Source organism: Nyctereutes procyonoides, unplaced genomic scaffold (genome assembly GCF_905146905.1).
Source record: "Nyctereutes procyonoides isolate TBG_1078 unplaced genomic scaffold, NYPRO_anot_genome, whole genome shotgun sequence".
NCBI lineage: Eukaryota > Metazoa > Chordata > Mammalia > Carnivora > Canidae > Nyctereutes > Nyctereutes procyonoides.
In genome coordinates, this window is record NW_026575052.1 from 33,976,220 (window position 1) to 33,986,260 (window position 10,041).

Below are 10,041 nucleotides of genomic sequence, written 5' to 3' on the forward strand. Positions count from 1 at the left end.
AGGCACTGAACAACCAAATAGAATGACTTGGGTGGCTGATGTTAGTCAGCCTATGTCGTTGGTCACTGCAGGGCTGGCATGATGGGCCCAGGGACGGAGCCAGGGGGACAGATAGAGACAGTGCATGAGCCCAATTGCACGAGCTACCCTTTACTGAATCTGATCTAACAGTGTCATTTGGGCAACATGTCAGCCATAGAAAGCAATATTGAGCCACCCCTGTAACACTGTTTCCCAAAGAGGGGATACCAAATACAACTTCTTATGTTGGTAAGAAGTTAGATATACTGGACCCCTTCCACTCATTTTTTTTTCTGACAGTAATAGCCAAATATTCTGGTTTTATATTAGCTTTTTCTGCCTACTGAGCCTCTGCTATCATCACTGTCACATTTGATTCACCACCATGGGATCCCACATAACAGCCATTAGGCCAAGGACTCACTTCACAGCAAGGGAAATATGAGAGTGGATCCATGACCATGGAATTCCCTTGGCTTTATCACATACCATGCCAACTGGAAGCTACTGGCCAGGTAGAGACTGGGAATGGCTTGCTGAAGACATGCTTAAGTGCTAGCTCAGAGCCAGCAGTTTGTAAGGATGGAGTGCAGTCTCCAGTAGAAAAAATTCATGAGACTGGAAGCCAAAAAGTCAAAGCAGGAATGATCCTACTTACCCTCATTCCAATAATCCACCTAGGGAATTTGTGCTACCCATCTCCATTACATTAGATTCTTCAGGGTTAGAGATTCTGATCCCCAAAGGGAAACATTCCCCCCGCCAGGGAAAACAATAAGAACCCCATTAAACTGTAAGCAGGCTGCCCTTGAGCATTTCAAGCTTCTTGTGTTACAGGGCCAGCAAATATGAAGAGGAGTCACTATTCAGGCAGGAATAATTGACCCTGAGCACCACGAGGGGGTTGAGCTACTATTATACAACGGAGGCATGAAGGAAGATGTTGTGGAGCTCAGGTGATCTACTTGGATACCGCCTGTTACACCTTCACCAAATAATGGTGGAAACAGATGAGAGAGATGAGAGAAGTACCCCTAACCTGAGAAGGACGTGGAGACAGAGGTTCATTCCCTCTGGGAATGGAGAGGCCACTAACGAAGCCACCCAAACCAGCAGAGATGCTAGATGAGAGTGAAGGCATTCCAGAATGATCAGTGGAGGAGAGATACATGGAGTCTTAACTGCAGGCCCAAGACTAGGCTCAGCGATAGTAGGTGTAGTTTGTTTTCCTAGCCTTCCCTTTCTGAGGAAGAGAGGCCTGCTGGACATACATGAAGCACAAGGGGTCATCTGGGAGTGCAGCTGACAGCCCTCAGCTGGCGGGTCTTGGAGGGATCGCCTGAACTGCAGAGATCTGCCTTGCCCAAGGTCACACCCTTCTGGGGTAGCCCATCCCCAGGGAATGGTAGAGGTGAGAATATAAAGGTCTGGCTCACTGTGGGCCAAGTCTGGGAGGTGATCTGATTTAACCTCCAGCGCTCCCTAAGGAATAGCCTGAGGCCTGCACTGCAGTGTGACTTCTCCCTCTGCTCAATCCTTCTTTCTCTCCTCCCTTGGCAAATATCCCCAACAGTAAGCTCTGTCTGAAGGTCCACTTCCCAAAGTACACACACTGTGATTATTGGTTACAGAGAATCCTGCTTCCATGAATTTTCTCATCAGCCAATTTCTTTGGTTAGACAGATTTCCCAGGCAGAGCCGGGCCCTCACCTCTTTGCCACCACAGCACTAAGTCTCCTCCTTGCGTTCCAGCACTCACCACATTATGTTGAATTGTCATTTAGGACGGTGTGTCAGTCTGCCTTTCTAGACTGCTAGTCTCAATCTGGAAAGGAGGGATCTTTTCCTCACTAACCTTTGGGCTCCCAGCGTCCAGTGCATAATCAGTGCTCACATCATGTGGTTGAATGGGGATGAAGGAACGAAGTCTTGACTTTCAACAGGCTTGCGTTTCACTCCTTCTTGAAGGTCTAAGCCCTTTAGGAGACAGACAAACACAAAAGATTTCCATCAGACTATCTTTCTTACATTTGACTCTGTGTCAAGAAAAGTCATACAGATCACATTGAAATTTATTTTCCCTTTGTGTTGATTATGAGTCAAGTGGTCCATGGCTACCAGCAGCAGCAGCAGCAGCAGCAGAGCAGCAATTGGTTTTCCAAGCAGGTGTAAAGTGTGAATGAGTTCTGTCAACTAGTCTCATCAATATCCTTGAAGTCAGTAACTCTCTGCTGACACATGCAGTTGACATTCACAGAGAAGCTGCTATGCATCAAGCACGGTGCTATCCTAGGAAGTCTTACCTAATGAGAAAGACAGATGAGTGAATAAAACCTGGATGTGCATAAGCCCTGTTCTTTCTAAAACACCTGTGACAAAAATAAATAAATAAATAAATAAATAAATAAATAAATAAATAAATAAAATAAAACACCTGTGACAGCGTCAGTACCAGGACAAGAGTGAATTGTGAAGAAGTCTTTGGAATGAAGTAAGAAAAGCCAACAATAACTAGAGTTTCTTGGAGACACATATGCAAACCATACCCACCTCCCCCACTCCACCCCTTTTCTTCCATAGGTAAGTAGCCAGGAATTACAAACTTTCCCAGAAGAAGACAGTAATAGAAAGGGCAGGTTATTTACTGGGAAAAGAAATTAGGTGACTAGGTGACAATGAAAGGTTTGTGCAATAAAAGTTCTAGGAAATGGTACCAAAGATGAACTCAGGATCAATGAGGGGACACCCAGAAGACTAATGTTCTCCCTTTCTCTCTACTTTTGGGAGATGTGGATTCAGGGGACAGGCAAAGAAAAGATTCATAGTCTTTTCTTATAAAATGAGAACCTAACATTTAAACTAAGTGTTTAAGTGAATAGGAGAGATAGACTTAAAATTTTTTTTTTAATTTATTTGATGAGAGAGAGAGTGTGTACAAACAGGGGGAGCAGCAGAGGGAGAGCGAGAAGCAGGCCGTCCGCTGAGCAGGGCAGGGACCCCAACATGGGCTCAATCCCAGGACGCTGGAATCACAACCTGAGCTGAAGGCAGATGCTCAAGCAACTGAGCCACCCAGGTGCCCTGGGATAGCAAGTTTTGTACCAGGATATGAATTAATTACTTACACATGGAAAAAGAACAAAGAGTCAGAAAGTTAATGCATCTTCTGGAAAACTAGCACAAGAGCTGACATCAGTGAGATAATAAATGTTATACTAAATTAATGAGTTGCCCTTTTGTCAACAGTAAGAATGCTACAGCACCTCCCACCAGTAGGACTTGCTCTGTGAAGAACAAGTAAGGATTTCTCCAAAACCGGTTCTACTCTTTTACTCTTTGGTCAGGAGCTGAAAGCAGTGAGCAGGTTAGGAATTAGCAGGATCTGTACTTAGGCAGTCACAGAAGATCACGGGATCAGGGGAGAACCCTGTGTAGGCAAGTGCTATGTTCAGAGAAATGAAATAAGGAAGATGCCGAAAGATAAATGGAACACAGCACTAATCGAGGCAGGATGGAAGGTTTGGCCATCATCCACGTGTCCACTGCAGTGTTCCAGAAAGTTCCTCTCAAGCTTTGGTCCTAAAGCCCACATGGAACCTTAAGTCTTACAGCTGGCTAGATTGTGTGGGAGCCACAGAGACGGCCTTTGCTCCTACCCAAGGTCCACCCTGAAAGCATGCTCTCTCCTTTAGGCTCAACTCTAACTCTTGGTTCCACCACTCCAACGGTGAGATGAGCCCAAGAAAGATAAACCTAAGGAAAATGAGCCAATCAAAAGGACATAGACTAACAACATGGATGAACAGCACAGACACAACAATGAGTAAAAGGAGCCAGATACAAAAAGAACATACTGTATGATCCCATTTATATCAAGTTCAAGAACAGCAAAGCTAACATATGGTGACAGATGTCAGAATAGGAGTTACCTCTGGGTACAGGCTGGTGGGGGTGTTAGATATTGCCTGGAAAAGGCTTCGAGACCTCTTTCTGGGCTGTGAGGGATGTTCTGTATCTTGATCTGGGTAGGGGTTACCCAAGTGTACCCAATATGTAAGAATTCATTAAAGTGTATGTTGAAAATGTCTATGCTTTATGTATGTTACACCTCAAAATGAAGTAGAAAAAAATTCATTTACTTGTTTTTTTTAAATCACTTATTCTTCACTCTATTTCCCTTTTCTTCCTTCCACCTCCGCACCCTCCCCACCCCCCACATTCACACCACACAAGTTATATAGCCCAAGTACGTTGGCCAGTTTACGTCTGAGCTCCTCTTCCTTGGGAAACGGAGTAGGGAGGGACCGCTTTGCACGTTCTCTAGGGGTTGGAGGGTGCCAGAGACACACTGGCACATGGCACAGTCCCCAACAGGAGCATTCGGTACGTGCAGAGTGCATTTCCTGAAATTTGCAAGTGGGGTGGGAAGGTCTGGAAACCTAAAGAAAAGGGACATCTAACACTAGGTACTTACAGGGACTACAGAGACTTGCTCACAAAAAGCGAGACCGGTGCCCTTTTCCTGCGTGGAAGTTGAAATAATAGACCAGGACCAGATAGGTCAATGATGCTATGCTGCTGCATGCCATGGAACTCAAATCCCAGGTTCTGTGATTTCCCTGGTCTGAGAAGAGGATGAGCTCCAGAATCTGCAGGGGAATTACACTACAGGGAAGGATTGTTGTGTGGCCCCATTTTTGTGAAAGGAGCCAGAGAAATCATTAGAAACACCATCCGAAGCCAGAGAAATGAAAGGAAACCAACTCTCACCAAGGGATTAACCTGAAACCTTAGGTCCAATGACACAGTATTTTAATCAAGTGTCTTCCAAAGAGGCGATAGGCACTGGAACAAAAGCAACCCTGACCTTTTTCAGGACGTGAGACCTTGCCTATTACCTTCATGGCTTTCAACTTCAAGAGAACTAGAATGTGTCGGGGCACGGGGCACGCAACAGAACGGAGGGATGGGCCTCCTGCTGCCATCAGTAGATGCACAGACATAAGCATGGCTTGTCTGCCATCAGACATAGATGCTATTGTAATCGGAAAGACAGAGCAGCTCTCCGTGCAGTCATCTGAGGACAACGTTAGCCACTTTAGCATGCGAACACAACAACGCTGTCAGAAACAACAGCTGCATCTGAGAACACACTCCTCATCAGAGACCAGCACCAAACTGGGCAATCAAATAGCAGCCTGGTAATTAATTAAGTTTAGAGATTGTTCTAAGGTAGCTGCTGGTCTTATTCACCAATGTCATTTATCAGAAGCACTTCCCCCCGCCCCCCTCAGTCAGGACAAGAGTACATGTTTATAAAGGTGACAGTCTTATGCCCGGGAACAGGACTGTGCTGGACTCCCCTTCCTGAGACACCTCTTCCAGGATGCTTCTCCCGTGCTCATGGTTCTTCTTTCCAATGTGTCAAGTATGCGTCATTTTAATTGGCTTTCGAGATATCTCATTACCTGGCCTCATTCTTTTTTCTTAAGATTTACACATTTATTTTAGGGAGAGAGTGTGCACATGGGCAAGGGGTGGAGGGTGGGAGGGGCAGAGGGAGAGGGGTAAGCAGACTCCCTGCTGACCGTGGAGCCCTACGCAGGGCTCAATCTCACGACCCTGAGATCATGACCCAAGCTGAAATAAAGAGTCTTATGTGCAACCGACTGAGCCGCCCGGGAAATTCCCTGGCCTCATTCTTTGTAGCAAAATTTCTGACTACATGTGGGACCCTTTCTGCTTTGGTCAGGTTGGAATGCCTTTAACCTGGCTACTCCCTCAACTTCCCTCCCACCCGTTCAAACACTAAGCCGGCTTCTGAACCCACTTCTAGGTTCCCCTTCTATAGGTGTGCACCGGCTCTGGATCCCATTAACTGTCAGTGAGCTCCTCCTCACTTCCCTCAGCACTTGAAAACAAGGTCATGATTCCTTAGACAAGTCAGTCCTCCATCTCTTCATTTTATAGAAACAATCTTCCATATCTCATTACTGTTGGAGGTAATTTAGTCTTTCCCAGTACCTTAGAAGCCCATGTGGCACCTTCCTGATAACATCTTCATCTCTTTCCATCAAAAGAAGAATCCCGCTGTTTATTTTCAGGTGAGAGCTTCTCCAGAGTGTAAATAGAACTGGAATTGAAGTTGTAAGTTTTTTTTTTTTTTAAAGTAATCCCTCTTCATGTTGGGTTTTGTTTTGTTTTGTTTGTTTTATTTTGCTTTAAAGATTTTCTTCATCCATTCACAAAAGACACACGGAGAGAGAGGCAGAGACACAGGCAGAGAGAGAAGCAGGCTCCATGCAGGAGCCTGATGTGGGACTCATACCTGGGATGGTGGGATCATGCCCCAGGCCGAAGTCAGACGCTCAACCACTGAGCCACCGAGGTGTCCCTAAAGTTGTAAGTTTTATGCATCTTCAACTTTACCAAGTAATTGCCAATGGGTTTTCTAAAGTGCTCATAACAATTTGTATTCTACTAGGGAAAGAGACTCTGAGAAGATTATGGTGCAGAAAATTTATTAGGGAGCACTCTCGGGGTTGGCACCAAGGGCGGATGGGAAAGGGAAGGGGATGAAGCAGGACCAGACAGGCAACGTTAAGGAAAGCCCCAGCTCTCTCACAGGGAGCTTTGAATCTGAAGTACCCAGAGTTGTCTGGGGCTGGGGGGCTAGGCCTTTACCATCCCCCGTGGCCACACATGAGCTGTAGGCTGCCACGGGGAGACTGAATGAATCATTCTGGGCAAGACAATTGTCTTTGTTTTTTTTTTAAGATTATTTATTTATTTATCCATGAGAGGCACAGAGAGAGAGGCAGAGACACAGGCAGAGGGAGAAGCAGGCTCCTTGAGGGGAGCCTGATGCAGGACTCGATCCCAGGACCCCAGGATGAGGACCTGAGCCAAAGGCAGATGCTCAACTACTGAGTTACCCAGGTGCCTCCGTGTTTAGTGGTTTTATGACACGGCCATAAATCGAGTTTCCACAATGTGTCGATTGTGTCTGGGCTCTCCACCCTGTTACATTACTCTACTTGTCCTCTCCTCTACCAATACCGCACCGGCGTAATCACTATTCCTCCACTGTAGCTATTTTGTGGGAATTTTGTGAGAATTTTCCTAAAACACTGAATCTTCCTTTTTTTTTTTTAATTTTTTTTAATTTATTTTATGATAGGCACACAGAGAGAGAGGGAGAGAGAGAGAGAGAGAGAGAGGCAGAGAGACACAGGCAGAGGGAGAAGTAGGCTCCATGCACCGGGAGCCCGACGTGGGATTCGATCCGGAGTCTCCAGAATCGCGCCCTGGGCCAAAGGCAGGCGCCAAACCGCTGTGCCACCCAGGGATCCCACACTGAATCTTCCTATCTAAAAAAGTGGTTCATCTTTCTAGATATTGAAATCTTCTTTAATGATAAACAGTAAAGTTTATCATTATACTGTGAGACAGATCTTGCATATGTTTGGTTAGATTTATTCCCAGACACTTCATATTTTTTGTTTCTATTGTAAATGGAGTTTTCCAGTGGCTTGTTGCTGTTGTTTAGAAACACAGTACATTTTCATTTTGATCTAGCAATCTTACTAAATCCTTAACTTTGATTCTAATAATTTCTCTGTAGATTCTTTTCAGTTATCCAGTAATTACATCTATTTCGTATTATTAAACAGTTTCTGTAATAATTCATTACAGTACAAGGATGTGCAAAATCAATGCTAATTATTTCCCCCCTCTCCTGTCATATTCCACGCTCTGTGTCTTCATCTTCTTGAGTTTACCAGTGTTAACAACCTTCCCTGCATTTCCTGTTCTTTCCCTGTGTGTACCAATATGCAGGGACTTTTAATTGCTTTTATTGGAATAAGACTATCACAAAACCATTATTCTACAATCTGCTTTTTCCCCTTTCCCTAGTACCATGAAGTTCCATTATTCCATCTTTTTTTCTAATATCTTTATACATTTTGCCTAAATGAGCTCCTATCACATATGCTAGCTGGGTTTTTTAATTAAATTAATTTTATTTTTTGCCTGGCCGGTGTGAGTGCCTTACTCTTTGAAAAACAAAAACCGACTGTGGATAATCTGCAGGCCAAATGTGAAGGCCTTGACCCTTCATGAAAAGATTGCTGAACTAGTTGCACATATAAGTATTAAGTTTTAATAAAACATTTAAGGTATCTATGTACCTTTTTGTTAATGACTCACACTGTGATTGACTTGATTATTGGACATGGAGTTAGACACACACTGCTGAGGGACCAGACCAAATCTGTTAAACTGTAAGGTCATGAGCAGACGCACAAACCAAATAAGAAGCCATGCTCAGCAAAATACTTGGTAGGCCTCTAAAGATAAAATAACAATCTGACTTGCATTGTCCTAGGGTAATGTAGTGTATCAGGTGATTCCAGTTGTCTCAGCGGCACTGTGCTGTGCCACATGGATCACATCTGTCAGGTGGGATTAAGTGACAACAGAAATTATTCCAGTCAAGCTGCCAATAATTTGACTGGGATTTTATTTAATTTATTTATTTTTAAAATATTTTATTTATTTATTTGGGGGGTGGGGGAGAGCGTGAGGAGGGGGGAAGAGGAGAGGGAGAAGCAGCTTCCTGCTGAGCTGGGAGCCCAATGTGGGATTCCATTCCAGGACCCTGAGATCATGACCTGAGCCCAAGACAGACGCTTAACTGATTAAGCCACCCTGGTGCCCTTTGACTGAGATTTTAAAGCAGTAACCTAGTAGTGATTTTAAGCTAGAACCCAAGGAAGTAAACATAACAAGACTTCGTGATTCTTGTTATGTCTTTGCAGCAGAGCATTCTACTTCTATGACAGCATATAAAATCCCATTATGTCAAAAATCTTGAACACATGGAGCTTTCTGCAGAAGCATGATGTGTTATCTGCCAATAAGATATTAAACAAACCAAATTCATCTGGTGTTTTCTGTAAATAATTCACTATTGTTGTCTAGCATCTTGTAAGTATTGACTGTGTTTGTGAAAATAGAATTCTAGGAATGGCTTATCCTATTTTCTGGGATTCCACTGAAGAAAGAGCATACTGTTCCATTTGTGCATTTCATGTCAGCAATGTTTTACTATTATAATTTCCTGTTAATATTTTATTCTTAGAACAATGAATTCATAATATTTTCCAAACCAAGTGAGTTATTTCTTTGAAAGTTAATAGTGTGTGTATTTCACAGTCTTCATTATCATCATTACCAACAAGTATTAAGTGTGTATTATAGGAAGCCCCACCACGTAGAGTTTGCACTATACCAGAATATAGGGCTGCAGTTTCTGCTATCCAGGAGTTGACTGTCTAGATGGAGAAAAAAGATGTCAACAGATGATAAAAAAGATAATCATAATACCAGCTTTTTAATGGATTATTATGTTCTGCTATTATGGTAAGTGCTTTTTATAATTATCATAATCTCCACAATAACCCAACGTGATAGGTGGTATGTTCCCATTTTACAAATGAGAATACCATACGTAACAGAAATTTTGAACTTGACTGTGAAAAAGATTTATTCCTTTCTTCAATAATGATCACTTCATGAGTATCAGAATAATACTATATAAGAAGTCAACGGAGGGAGAGCTCTGTTTGGTAGCACTTGATCTGAGCTTTGTACCTTAGTTGGATTTTAGTTAAAGCAGAAGAAGAGCGAAGGCAATGCAAACAAGGGGAAACATACTTCCAGAAGGCAAAAACATGAAAGCAAATTGGGTGACAACAGTTGGGCTTGAGTGAATATAAGGAGGAGAGTGAAAGTGAAATTCTATCAGCAAACATTTCTAAAAGACTGGCAAAGGTGGTTTGAGGACAAGCTGATGAGTGCTTTAGGTATGAAGCTAAGGGGTTTAGACTTTATTCCACAGGAAGTGGTGAGTCAAAAATGATTTAACATGTTTAAATTATTGAAATGATAATAGTAACATATGCACATGTTTGCAAATTCAACAGTATAGAAGTATAGAAAGAAAAAGGCAAAAAT